The sequence below is a fragment of the Rhinopithecus roxellana genome, chromosome 13 (assembly GCF_007565055.1).
Source record: "Rhinopithecus roxellana isolate Shanxi Qingling chromosome 13, ASM756505v1, whole genome shotgun sequence".
In the NCBI taxonomy this organism is placed as follows: domain Eukaryota; kingdom Metazoa; phylum Chordata; class Mammalia; order Primates; family Cercopithecidae; genus Rhinopithecus; species Rhinopithecus roxellana.
Genome location: NC_044561.1, coordinates 24,920,130 through 24,933,842, shown reverse-complemented (window position 1 = coordinate 24,933,842; position 13,713 = coordinate 24,920,130). Strand labels below are relative to the sequence as shown.

At 46.7% G+C, this 13,713-nt stretch overlaps 1 protein-coding gene across 1 annotated transcript in view; it reads right to left on the bottom strand.

Moving 5' to 3' along the window:
* Window positions 1-13,713, bottom strand: part of SGSM1 (small G protein signaling modulator 1) — a 119,179-nt gene that overhangs the window by 82,956 nt on the left and 22,510 nt on the right.

The following is a 13,713-nucleotide window of genomic DNA, read 5'->3' as shown; positions in this document are numbered from 1 at the left end:
TTCACTATGTTGTCTTGAACTTCTGACCTCAAGTGATCTGCCCGCCTCGGCCTCCAAAAGTGCTGGGATTACAGGGGTGAGCCGCCGCACCCAGTCTACCACTATTCCCATTTTATTTGTTGATTTGTTGGCCATCTGTTTCTCTCTTCGAGAATTTAAGTTCCGCAAGGGCAGAAACTTCATCTGCCTCATTCACTGCTGAATTTGCACAGCCTAGAACAGTGCCTGGCACAGGGCAGATGCTCAATCAACATTTTCTAAATGACTGGATGAATGAATGAATCAGTGTATGAATGAAAGAATAAGATATATAAAGGAATCGAGAAAGTGCAGGGTAAAAAACTGCCCTGGAATCAGGTAAACCTGAGTTCAAATCCCTGCTTGGAGACCTCCCAAACGGGTTTCTGATCTTATTTTGGGAAATGGATGCTCAGCGAGATAAAGGCACTTACCCAGGTAGGCAGAGCTGGCTGTCAGAGACAGGTTCCAGCTCGAGACAGACACCCAGGCTGTGTGCTCTTCCCAGAGCACTCGCTCCCTTAAGAATTCTCACCTGAGTGCCTCTAATGTGCCAGGCACGGGGACACAGTGCCAAAGGGCAGCTGTGCCTCTGCTCGTGGTGTTGATCCTCTGGCAGCCTGAACACCCTTCTGCTCCACTGGATTCTGGGCCCAATTCTGCCCAGAGTCACTGTGAGATTTAAGCAAAGTCCGTCTCCTCTCTGGGCCTCAGTTACCCCACTTTGAGGTTGAGGAGGTTGGAAAACACAATCCCAAAGGCCTGTTTCAGCTCTTCATCACCCTGAGGGTTCTGATGCTGGGGTAAATAAAGCAAAGTTCTGAGTTACCCCCACCCAGTGGGTTCCCATGCCCTTTCCCACTGTCCTGTGGCCCATCCAGACTCCACCAGGCCAGCACATCCATGCATCCATCTGAGAGCTGTCCCAGGCCCTCCCTGCCCGCTCTCCCTGCCTTCTGGTTACCTCCTGGAGATGAACACAGAGTTCGGTGCATCCCTGTCCACCTTCTCTGCAGAAACACATGGTGGTGTCCCCCCAGAACTGGCTCACCACCCACACCCCACACAACCAAGTCAGCACCAGCTCTGTGAACAGCTCCCAATCTCAGCACTCCACCAACTCCAAGCTGGGCATTGCCTGCAGCATTTTTTTCTTTTTTTTTTTGAGACAGAGTCTCGCTCTGTCGCCCAGGCTGGAGTGCAATGGCGCGATCTCGGCTCACTGCAAGCTCCGCCTCCCAGGTTCACGCCATTCTCCTGCCTCAGCCTCCGGAGTAGCTGGCACTACAGATGCCTGCCACCACGCCTGGCTAATTTTTTGTGTATTTTTAGTAGAGTCGGGGTTTCACTGTGTTAGCCAGGATGGTCTCAATGTCCCGACCTTGTGATCCTTCCGCCTCAGCCTCCCAAAGTGCTGGGATTACAGGCTTGAGCCACTGTGCCCGGCCGCCTGCAGCATTTCTAACCCTGAAAACTATCTAAGGAGGCCCATGAAGTTGGTTCATTTTGCAGATGTGGAAACTGAGTCTCATGGAGGCAAAGTGGCCCACCCAAGGTCACAGAGTAGGAAGGAGCACAGTAGAAATTCAAACTTACCACTTATTTTTTCTCCCTGTACAGGCTCCTGCTGCTGTATCTTGGCTCTTCTCACTATTAGCTGTGTTTCCTCAGGCAAATCATGTCACTTCTCTGAACCTTAGTTTTCTCCTTGGTTTAAAAGGTTATAGAAATAGCACCAGCTTCAAGGCGCTTGGGAAGGCTGAACAAGATAATGATCATCGTGTACTGAGCATAGAGCCTGGCACTCAATGAATGTCTGCAAAGTGTGCTGCAAATAAATTTCAGCTGCATGCAGGTCATCAGCTCCACCTGAAACTTTACCTGGCCTCCCACCACCATTATTTTGGACCTGGCTGGAATGTCACGGTTCAGGACATCAAATTCCCCTGCTTGGGTTACTAGAGAAGCTGCTTTTGAAACACCCATCAGGCTGGGCGCGGTGGCTCACACTTGTAATCCTAGCACTTCGGGAGGCAGAGGCGGGTGGATCACGAGGTCAGGAGACCGAGACCATCCTGGCTAACACGGTGAAACCCCATCTCTACTAAAAATACAAAAAAAATTTAGCTGGGCTTGGTGGCAGGCCTGTAATCCCAGCACTTTGGGAGGCTGAGACGGGCATATCACGAGGTCAGGAGATCGAGACCATCCTAGCTAACACGGTGAAATCCCGTCTCTACTAAAAAATACAAAAAAATTTAGCTGGGCGTGGTGGCGGGCGCCCGTAGTCCCAGCTACTCAGGAGGCTGAGGCAGGAGAATAGCGTGAACCTGGGAGGCGGAGCTTGCAGTGAGCCAAGATCACGCCACTGCACTCCAGCCTGGGTGACAGGGCGAGACTCCGTCTTGAAAAAAAAAAAAGAAAATAAACACCCATCAGACTGTAACTTTGGTTAGCACTTGTTTTCCCTACCAGGCTCTGATCCCCATGAGGGCAAGCACTCTGTGTTTCCTTGCTTTGTGGCTATGGTGCCAACAACTACCTCGAGTTCCAGCACATGGTATGTGCTCAATAAAGTTCTCTTTGCAAATGAATGGCTCAAAGAATCATGACTGACCTCAGGCTTTGGTAGAGTATTTCATTTGAAAAAAAAAATATTTTCTTGTGGCCGGGTGCGGTGGCTCAAGCCTGTAATCCCAGCACTTTGGGAGGCCGGGACGGGTGGATCACGAGGTCAGGAGATCGAGACCATCCTGGCTAACACGGTGAAACCCCGTCTCTACTAAAAATACAAAAAGCTAGCCGGGCGAGGTGGCGGGCGCCTGTAGTCCCAGCTACTCCGGAGGCTGAGGCAGGAGAATGGCGTAAACCCAGGAGGCGGAGCTTGCAGTGAGCTGAGATCCGGCCACTGCACTCCAGCCTGGGAGACAGAGCCAGACTCCGTCTCAAAAAAAAAAAAAAAAAAAAAAAATTTTCTTGTAAACATAATTGGGGGTGATAGAGCAGTAACATTATTATCTCTATTTGTCAGGGGAGGAAACAGAGGCCCAGAGAGGTGGCGTAATCTGTTTGGGGTCACACAGCAGATGAGGACTGGATTTGGAGTTTGAACCCAGGTTTGTCTGACTCCAGGGGCTGAGCTCCTTCTGCAACATGTCATGAAGCCCACGTGGTCTCAGGGCATTTGCACACCTCTCTCCTCTCTGCAGGAATCTGCCTCCTTCTTTCCTTTGCTCCTCTACGGCAGGACACGTTGATGCTGAGAAACTGCCAGAAGGCAGTTGCCAAGCACCCAAACCCTGATGACATTTGGGAATATAGCAGCAGAGGGAGTGAGTTCAGGCTCAGTCATAGATGGTAGAGGACTTCCAGGGAGGCACTGGGGGTGGGAATTCCAGGCAGCTGGGTCAGGTGCACTTTCATGAATGCACATGGTTAATTAAGAACTGAGAATTTGGGGACAGACAGACCTGGGTTCAAATCTTGGATGAGCCACTTATCACAACTTGGACAAATTCCTTTACCCCCTTAGGAAACAGTACTCGGGAGGCAGAAGGTGCAGTGAGCTGAGATCGCGCCATTGCACTCCAGCCTGGTGACAGAGCAAGACTCCATCTCAGGAAAAATAAATAAATAAATAAATAAAATAAAAATAAAAAACAAAAAAATAAAGCACCAACTTCTAAAAATTCAGTCAAATATGTTGGCTATACCTTCAAAATGTCTTCAGATTCCAACTGCTTCTCAGCCCCTCCACCACCACTTCCCAGTCCAAGTCACCATCACCTCTCCGCTGAATCAATGCTGTAGACTCTTACCGGTCTCCCTGCAACCACTTCTAAGAAGCTTATTTTAATGCAGCCAGAAGGATCTCGTTAAAAGGTAAGTCAATAGAACAACCAGACAGAATATCAATAAGAAAACAAAGGCCTTGAGCAACACTGTAAACCAACAATTGGACTTAACAGACATGTACAGAACACTCCACCCAACGATGGCAGGACGCACACTCTTCTCAGGTGCACATGGGACACTCTCCAGGAGAGAGAATATCTTTCATAAATTTTTTTTAAAAAAATGCAATTATACAAAGCATCTTTCTCATTAACAATGGAACGAAACAAGAAATCAACAGCAGAAGGAAAACTACGAAATCCACAAATAAGAGTCATAAATAACGTACTCTTAAATAACAAATGGGTCAAAGAAGAAATCTCAAGGGAAATTAGAAAATACATTGAGATAAACACAAAAACACAACATGCCCAAACCTATGGGCTGCTATAAAAGCAGTGCTAAGAAGGAACTCACAGCTGGAAATGCTTACATTAAAATAAAAAAGATCTCAAAGAAACAAGTTACCTGCACACCTTAAGGAACAAGAAAAAGAAGAACAAACTAAATCCAAAGCTAGCAGAAAGAAGGAAATAATAAAGATTAGGCTGGGCATGGTGGCTCACACCTGTAATCCCAGCACTTTGGGAGTTTGACGTGGGCGGATTACCTGAAGTCAGCAGTTCAAGACCAGCCTGGTCAACATGGTGAAACCCCGTCTCTACTAAAATACAAAAATCAGCCAGGCACGATGGTGGATGTCTGTAATTCCAGCTACTTGGGAGACTGAGGCAGGACAATCACTTGAACCCAGGAGGTGGAGGTTGCAGTGAACTGAGATCGCACCATTGCACTTTAGCCTTGGTGACAGAGTGAGACTCCATCTCAAAATATATACATAAAAATTAAAAATTCAAAAATAAAGATTAGGGCAGCCATAAATGAAAGAGAATTTAACAACAGAGAAAACTAACAAAGTCAAGAGATGGTTTGTCCAAAAGATCCAACAAAACTGACAAACCATTAACTGGATTGACTAAGAACAAAAAAGAATTCTCAAAATTAAAATCAGAAATGAAAACGAGGACATTACAACTGATGCCGTAGAAAAAAGCATTATAAGAGAATACTAAATGTGTGTCAACAAATTGGATAACTTAGATAAGATGAATAAATTCTTAGAAATACACAATATACAAACTAAATCATGAAGAAATAGAAAATCTTAACAGACCTATCATAGCAGGGAGATGCTGTCAGTAAGCTAAAACCTTCCAATAATGAAAAGCCCGGGACCACACAGCTTCACTGCTGAATTCTACCAAACACTGAAAGAATTAAACTAATTCTCAAATTCTTCCAAAAATATTAATGAGGCAGGAACACTTCCAAACTCATTTTATAAGGTCAGGATTACCTTGAAACCAAAGCCAGTCGCGAAAAAACTACAGACCAATATCTATGATAAATATGCATGCAAGAATCCTCAACAAAATACTAAAAACAGAATTCAACAGCATATTAAAAGAATATGGTCAGGCACTGTGCAGTGGCTCATGCCTATAGTCCCAGCACTTTGGGAGGCTGAGGCAAAAGGATCACTTGGGCCCAGGAGTTTGAAACCAGCCTGGGCAACATAGTGAAGCCTCGCTTCTACAAAAAAATACAAAAATACAAAAACTAGCCAGGCATGGTGGCATGTGCCTGCAATCCAGCTACTTGAGAGACTGAGGTGGCAGGATAACTTGAGCCATGATCACACCACTGCACTCCAGCTTGAGCAAATGAATAAGACTCTATCTCAAAATAAAAACAGGACAAATAAATGGAAAGGCATCCTCTGTTTATGGTTTACAAGACTTAATACTGCTAAAATGATATTACCAAAGTAATAGGCAGATTTAATAAAATTTATATCAAAATCCCAATGGTGCTTTTCTTTTTTGCAGAAACATAAATATCTATCCTAAAATTAATATCAAGGAATGTCTCATGGAACCCTGACTACCAAACAGTTTTGAAAAATAATCTCGAAAAATCTTCAGCAAGAATGAAGTTCAAGATCTCATACTTCCTGATTTAAAAACTTTTAACAACACTACAGAAATCAAAACAGTATGGTACTGGCATTAAAACACACACACACATTTAGACAAATGGAATAGAGAGCCCAGAACTAAAACCTCACATATATAATCAAATTATTTTTGTCAAGGGTGCCATGCCCATTCAAAGAAGAAAGTGAAACCGATCCAATTGCCCCATAAACTGTTCTTTTTGATAAACATAGAAATTGACCCTTGTGGTCTTAAAAAGCTTGAAACTTGTATTTATCTGAGTTCCTTCCTCAGAAAAGGTCCTTCAGGCCTCTCAAAAAAAGTATCAAAGAACTGAAACTCACCAGATCACAGATGGTGGGGGACCCCCTCATTCACCATGATTGCTTCCTTGTCACTCCCTACTTCTTGTTTTCTTACACATTGTGGCATTTCTTCCTGGCTATATAAACACCTAGTTTTAGTCAGTCAGGGAGATGGATCTGAGGCTGAGCTCCCATCTCTTCAGCTGCAGCACCTGATTAAAGCCTTCTTCCTTGGCAATACTTGTCATCTCAGCGATTGACTTTCTGTGCAAAGAGCAGCAGGACCTAGACCAAACCCCTGGTGTTTTGGTAACAAAAGGATAGTCTTTTCAACAAATAGTGTTGGGAAAACTGGATAGCTACACACAAAAGAATAAAATTGGACCCTCACCTTATACTGCATACAGAAATTAAAGTAAAATGGACCAAAGACTTCAATACAAGCTAAAACTATAAAAATCCTACAAGAAAACAGGGGAAAAGCTTCATGACATTGGATTTGACAATGATTTCTTGGATATGACACCAAATGCATGAGCAACAAAACTAAAAATAGATAAACTGGACAGCAAAGTTAAAACCTTTTGTGGATCAAAGGACACAACAAACAGTGAAAAAGGCAACCCATGAAATAGAAGAAAATATTTGCAAATCATATATGTGATAAAGGGTTAATGTACAGTATATATGAAGAACTGCAACTCAACAACAATGAACAACCAAATTCAAAAATGGACAAAGGACTTGAATAGGCATTTCTCTGAAGAAGATATGCCAATAGCGAACAAGTACATGGAAAGATGCTCCATGTCATTAATCATTAGGGAAATGCAAATCAAAACCACTCACACCTATTAGGATGGCTGCTATGAAAAAACAGAAAGTAAGTGTTGGTGGGGATGTGGAGAAACTGGAGCCCTTGTGCAATGATCAGGTGAAATGGTGCAGCTGCTATCGTAGACAGGATGGTGGTTCTTCAAAAGATTAACCATACGATTAGCATATGATCCAGTCATTCCACTTATGGGCATACACCCAAAAGAACTGAAGGCAAAGTCTCCAAGTCCTATTTGTATATCCATGTTCACAGCAGTATTATTCACAGTAGCCAAAAGCTGGAAGCAACCCAAGTGTCCATCAATGGCTGAACGGTAGGCAAAGTGTGGTCTACGCACACGATGCAATACTATCCAGCCTTCACAAGGAAGGAAATTCTGACACATGCCAAAATGTTAATGAACCTTGAGGACACTGTGCTAAGTGAAATAATCTAGACGCAAAAGAACAAATGCCGCAGGATTCCACTTATAAGAGGTACTTAGTCAAATTGAAAGAGAAAGAAAGGAGAATGACAGTTGCCAGGGGCTGGGGAGAGGAGAAATGGGGAGGTATTATTTAATGGGTATAGAGTTGATCTTTTGAAAAGAGATCTGGAGGTTGGCACACAAGAATGTAAATGTACTCAAGACTGAACAGTACACTTAAACATGGTTAAGAAGGCAAATTTTATATTATGTATATTTTACCATTTTAAAATGTGCATATGGTATGTATTCACATAGTATAAATAAACGAATATTTTTCAGTTTTCTACCCAGAACTCTTCTGTGACTCCCATCTCACCCAGAGTGACAACTCAGGTCCTCACCACCTCACACAAGGAGGCCCCTCTGCTGACCTCCCAAGTCCCTTTCCCCCATCCCAACACCTGCTCTACACACACAGGCTTCCTTGCTGCTTGCCCACCTCCACAGGCAGAGCCCATCTCATGCCCTTTGCAATTCCTGTTCCCTCTGACTGGAATGCTCTTTCTCCAGCAATCTCAACTCTTTCTTCAAATGTCACCTTCCCTGATCATCCTATTTAGAACTGCAACTCCCCCACCTGCACCCCACTTGATACCCAACATACCCCTTTTTCTACCTTTTCTCTCTCCATAGTCCTTCACGTGTCCACCACGCTACATGATTTTGCTGATTTACCTTATTCCCTAACTCTCTGCTTTAGTGGCCTCTACCCTCTATGAGGTCAGGAATTCATCTCTGCCATCTGGTGGTGCTCTACTCCCAAGACCCAGCACAGTGCCTGGCACAGAGCAGGCACTCAGTATCTATCTGTTGAATGAATGGGGAGTTTAGACGAGGCGATGCGGGTAAAGCGTTTAGCAGAGGGCTTGATACACGGTGTGTGCTCAACACTCAGTAGCATTTGAATAATGATCATAGAGACACCCCTGCTGCCCTGGAACAAGTTACATCTGGTCTGTGCATCCCACCTCCCTGCATCAGGCATGTTTATGCAGGTAAAAATCAAGTTAAGAAGAAACAGTAAAATTAACTTTGCAGGGGAAACACTGCCACTATTGGCAGTATGGAGCAGGTATGAAAAGAGCTTTGCCTAGGAGGAAAGGAGGGGGAGGAGGCGATAGGCAGGTTGAACGCAGGGAACAACTAGTATATCCTGAGTGAGTCACAGTTTGCAAAGCTCTCTCCTGCCTACCTTGCCTCACAACATCAGGCGAATACAACCCCCGCTGGCAGAGGAGGCAACTGAGACTCAAGAGGGCAGGGGACATTCCTCTAAATCAGCATAACCAGGAAGATCCAGGGCCAGGCCTGACATCCAAGACTTTAGACTCCAAAACAGAGGACCAGCCTGGGCAACAAGAGTGAAACTCCATCTCAAAAAAAAAAAAAAAAAAAAAGGAAATTTGATGTAGATACAAAGGGAAGATCATGTGAAGATCAGGGAGAAGATGGCCACCTATGAAGCCAAGGAGGGAGGCTTGGATCAGATCCTTCCCTCACGGAGCTCAGAAGGAACCAGTCCTGCAGACACCTTGATCTTGAATTTCCATCTACAGAGCTGTGAGAAAATCAGTTTATGGCATTCAAGTTGCCCATTCCATGTACCCAGCAAAATTTTTCTGTAAAGGTCTACAGAGCAAATAATTTCCGCTCTGTGGTTAATATGATCTCTATGTCAACTATCAAACTCTACCCTTGTAGCATGAAAGCAGCCATAGATAATACATAATGGGCATGGCTGTGTCCCAATAAAACTATTCACAAAACCAGTGGAGGGCTGGATTGGCTCCAGCAGGCCGGTCTACTTCGCAGCTCCAGCCAAGGAAACCGCTCCTCTATCCTGAGTCACGGCCCAGACGGCCTACTTAGGTGGTCTGCAGTCTGGGACAGCTCTTGGGATCAGTGCTGACATGACTGACAACTCCCGTACACAGTGGCTGGCCCTCTCTGAAGGTTGTAGCCATCCTGCCAACGTCCTCCTGTTCCTTGGAGTCAACCATCTGCTGTCACCTCCAGAGAGGCTCTGATGCAGGCATGCAGCCACCTGCCTGTGTCTTCCCTCATGGTGAGCACAGAGGCTACGGAGCCCCATCTGTTCCCTCCACAAAAGGAAGCTATGAGCTTGCTCAGGACATGTGGCAAACCCCTAGCTTTCTCCAGAGCACATGGTGGGAGGGTGGTAGGGGGAGGTGCCAGCCTTGGAAAGTTCTAGCTCTGTCACCAACTAGCAGACACCCTCAAGTGAGCACCACCACTCAGGGTCTCCCCACTTATTCCTCTGGCCTCAAAGACATGCCCACCTCCCACTGTCTGGGATGCCTTCATCCTCCATTCCTTTCCTTTGTTGTGCCTCTTCCACCCTCGGGAATCTGATCACGCAAAATGTCACCTCCCCCACTGCTATGGGCTTAACTGTGTTCCCTTCACCTCCATTCCATATGTGGAAATCTTTTTTTTTTTTTTTTTTTTTTTTTTGAGACGGAGTCTTGCTCTGTTGCCACGTTGGAGTGCAGTGGCGCAATCTCGGCTCACTGCAAGCTCCGCTTCCTGGGTTCAAGTGATTCTCCTGCCTCAGCCTCCCGAATAGCTGTGACGACAGGCACCCACCATTATGCCCGACTAATTTTTGTATTTTTAGCAGAGACGGGGTTTCATCATGTTGGCCAGGATGGTCTCAATCTCTTGACCTCATGATCCACCCGCCTCAGCCTCCCAAAGTGCTGGGATTACAGGCGTGAGTCACCACGCCGGCCCACATATGGAAATCTTAACGGTACTATCTCAGAATGTGCTGTCTTTGGAGATTAGATCTTGACAGAGGTGACTAAGTTAAAATGAGGTCATTAGGGTGGGTCCTAATCCAATATGATTATAAGTGTCCTTATAAGAAGAGGAAATTGGCCAGGCACAGTGGCTCATGTCTGTAATCCCAGCACTTTGGGAGACCGAGGTGGGTAGATCACCTGAGGTCAGGAGTTCCAGACCAGCCTGGCCAACATAGTGAAACCCCATCTCTACTAAAAATACAAAAATTAGCCCGGTGTGGTGGTGGATGCCTGTAATCCCAGCTACTTGGGAGGTTGACGCAGGAGAATTGCTTGAACCCAGGAGTCGGAGGTTGCCATGAGCCAAGATCACGCCACTGCACTCCAGCCTGGGCAACAAGAGTGAAACTCCACCTGAGAAGAAGAAGAAGAGGAAATTTAGACAGACACAAAGGGAAGATCATCTGAAGATCAGGGAGAAGATGGCCACCTAGGAGCCAAGGAGTGGGGCTTGGATCAGATCCTTCCCTCACGGAGCTCAGAAGGAACCAGTCCTGTAGACACCTTGATCTTGGACTTCCATCTCCAGAACTGTGAGAAAATCAGTTTATGTCATTCAAGCTGCCCATTCCGTGTACTGTTAGGGCAGCCTTAGTGAAGTAACAGATCTACTGAGAGCACCACCATTACCATCATCTTCATCATTCTCATCATCTTCATCACCTCTCCCTCTGACCAAGCCCTTCTCATGTGCCAGACTCAGCTAACAGATGGCGTCTAGGTTTGATCTGTATTATTCGCTCATTATGCCCTCTCCACGGTGCTGTGAGGACAGATTCTATTTCATACATAGTTCTCAGATGATGAGATCGAGGGGCAGAAAGACTAAGGAAAGATGAAGTAACATGCCCAAAGTCATATAGTGAATAGTGGGCAGAAACGGAAGTGAATAGTGGGCAGAAACGGAAGTGAATAGTGGGCAGAAACGGAAGTGAATAGTAGGCAGAAACGGAAGCTAAACCCACGCTCCTGACTGCACCTCTAGAAGCTTCACCCAATGACTATCTCTGAAAATAACACTAACCCTCTTATTTATATGTAGCTGGCACTTGCCACACATACCCTGTGAGTGCACAGAATCCTGATAACATATGCCCCAGGGAGTCAGTATCACTAAAGCTCAGGGACCCTGGTTACTACGTGCCCAAAATCATCAACAAATCTGAGGTTTAAACTCTGGTCAATCTGACTCTAAGGGAAGCCTCTTCCCACCACACACTGCCCCACATCTAGGAGTCAGATGAGCTAATTCATCAAATCTCCAAACCCCAGGACTGTGTTGGATAGCTGCGGGAGTGCCTGCACTAACACAGCCATGGGCTGAGTCAGGGAGCCGGGAATCCGGGAGGCCTCCCCGCAGACGGCTGTTGCCCTGACACTCTGCGCGGGATGAACGATGCACCCAGACAACCTGGGCCTCCTCTCCAGGACTCAGTGATACAACACAGAACAAACAGTCTCTTCCCCTTCCTCTTTCTAACCACTGCACCTGGAGGTTAACAACACTGATGTGTTTATTCTTCATTTCAGTGCACGCTAGGTTGGGGCGTTGGGGACTTTTGCTTCTCTGTATTACAGGATGGCCTGGTCAAGAAAAATTGAGGTGCAGAGGCTGGCTGTTGGCAAAGCCACAGGCAGGTGTCTCCGCTGGGGGCCTGTGTGCTCAAAGGATATCAAGAAGGCTTTTTGGTTTGGAGTTGAGGGAAGAAGGAGTATGGGGTACAGGGGCCATGGAAACCAAGGATGGGAAGAGAGGGCAGTGGAGGGGCATGAGAAGGCCCTGACTGCCTCCCAGGTCCTTGGCCAAGTTTGGCTGATGAGGTAGTTGCTGCCTTGCACCACCCAGATCCCATCAGAACTGTCAAAGACCCTCAGCTGTCAGCCCCACGGGGGACAGGATTTGCCTCAGGTGTCCAGAGAGCCTCTTCCAAGGTCTCGCTTCTTCCCACGAGGCACACATCCAATGACTGCTGCATGTGGGGTATAAACCTCCAGCCACTTTGCCCCAACTCAGGACAACTCGGAAGGGCCATCCCAGCTCCCCTTGGAACTCCCTGCAGGGCTGGCCAAGGCTTCCCCTGAGGCTGCATCATGGCCTGACTTCTCCCTCTGCTTCTCCTGCTTGCTTCGCTCCACCTCCTGGTGTTGATCCTAAGAGCACCTCCTCCTAACCCACCTGCACGCTGACGTCCATCTCCACCAAGGACCACTAACAGCATGAACCCATCTGGGCCAAGTCAATAGAGACAAGCCGCAAATGGTGCAATGCCCGCAAATTCAGCCACAGAGGATGCAAAAGCCTAGCCCCTGTAATCAGGGCTGTGATACTGGGTGCAAGGTATGGAAAGCCTCAGGGAAGGAATCACAGCCCTGTCCAGGAGGGGCTTTTAGTGCAGTAAGCCAGAGAGTCAGATGAGATAAGAGGTTCAGGGAAAGTGCTATGCAGTAGTAGCACAGCTGCTCACTCATGAGCCAGCAGCATCAGCATCACCTAGGACTGGCTGGAAATGCAAATGCTAACCCTAACCCCCTTCCCCAACTGCTGGAGGCGTTTCCCAAGCCGGCCCAGGGATTCTCATGTGCGCTCAAATTTCACTCGAGTTCAAGCGAAAGGAAAAGGAGAGAGGGAGAGTGAAACAACACTGAGAAAAGGAGGGTGGGAGTGGATAGAAAACCAGCTACCTCAAGCTTCCTTAAGGAAGGGACTTGGCAGCCACAGCTCTTGTTTGGGGACCCTCTCCATACACCTAGCCCTCTTCTGGTAACCTCTCCCTCCTGCCCCTTCAGACCCAGGAGTGGTGATGGTTCCTGGTTCCCACTGTTAACAGCCACGGGGCGCTATATCCTTCCTTGTGGACTCCCAGCATCCTTCCTCCCACCACCTTAGTCAACAGCCTCTTTATTAAATTTGCCTTAATGTACTCGGTTTGGGGGAGCCATCTGTTTCCTGTTGCCACCATGACGGTTTTCACACACTGTCTCAAGTCCAAACGCTGTAGAGTGGAAAAGGTTGTCCACTTACAGCTGTGGATCTTGAAATTCAGAGAGGTTAAGCTCCTCTCCTGAGGTCACACAGCCAGGAAGCTGGCTGCAAACCTCTTACCTTGGGAATGGATCTGGAGCTGCTGATAAGGGTGCATGTAGTTCTCAGCCTGAGGGACGGGCTGGGGTAAGTGAGGACCTCTCCCACCTTTGCTACCCAGTACTGGTTATATCTCCCCAGAAGTCTGATATCCCAGCTACCTGCTAGAATATCTCCCCAGGAGTTAATGACAAGCTGACAACCTGAGGCCAGGAGATGAAATTGAAAAGGCTGGTAATTAGCAAGGAGGGTAACAGGTTATTACCCTTGAACACTGCAGAAAAG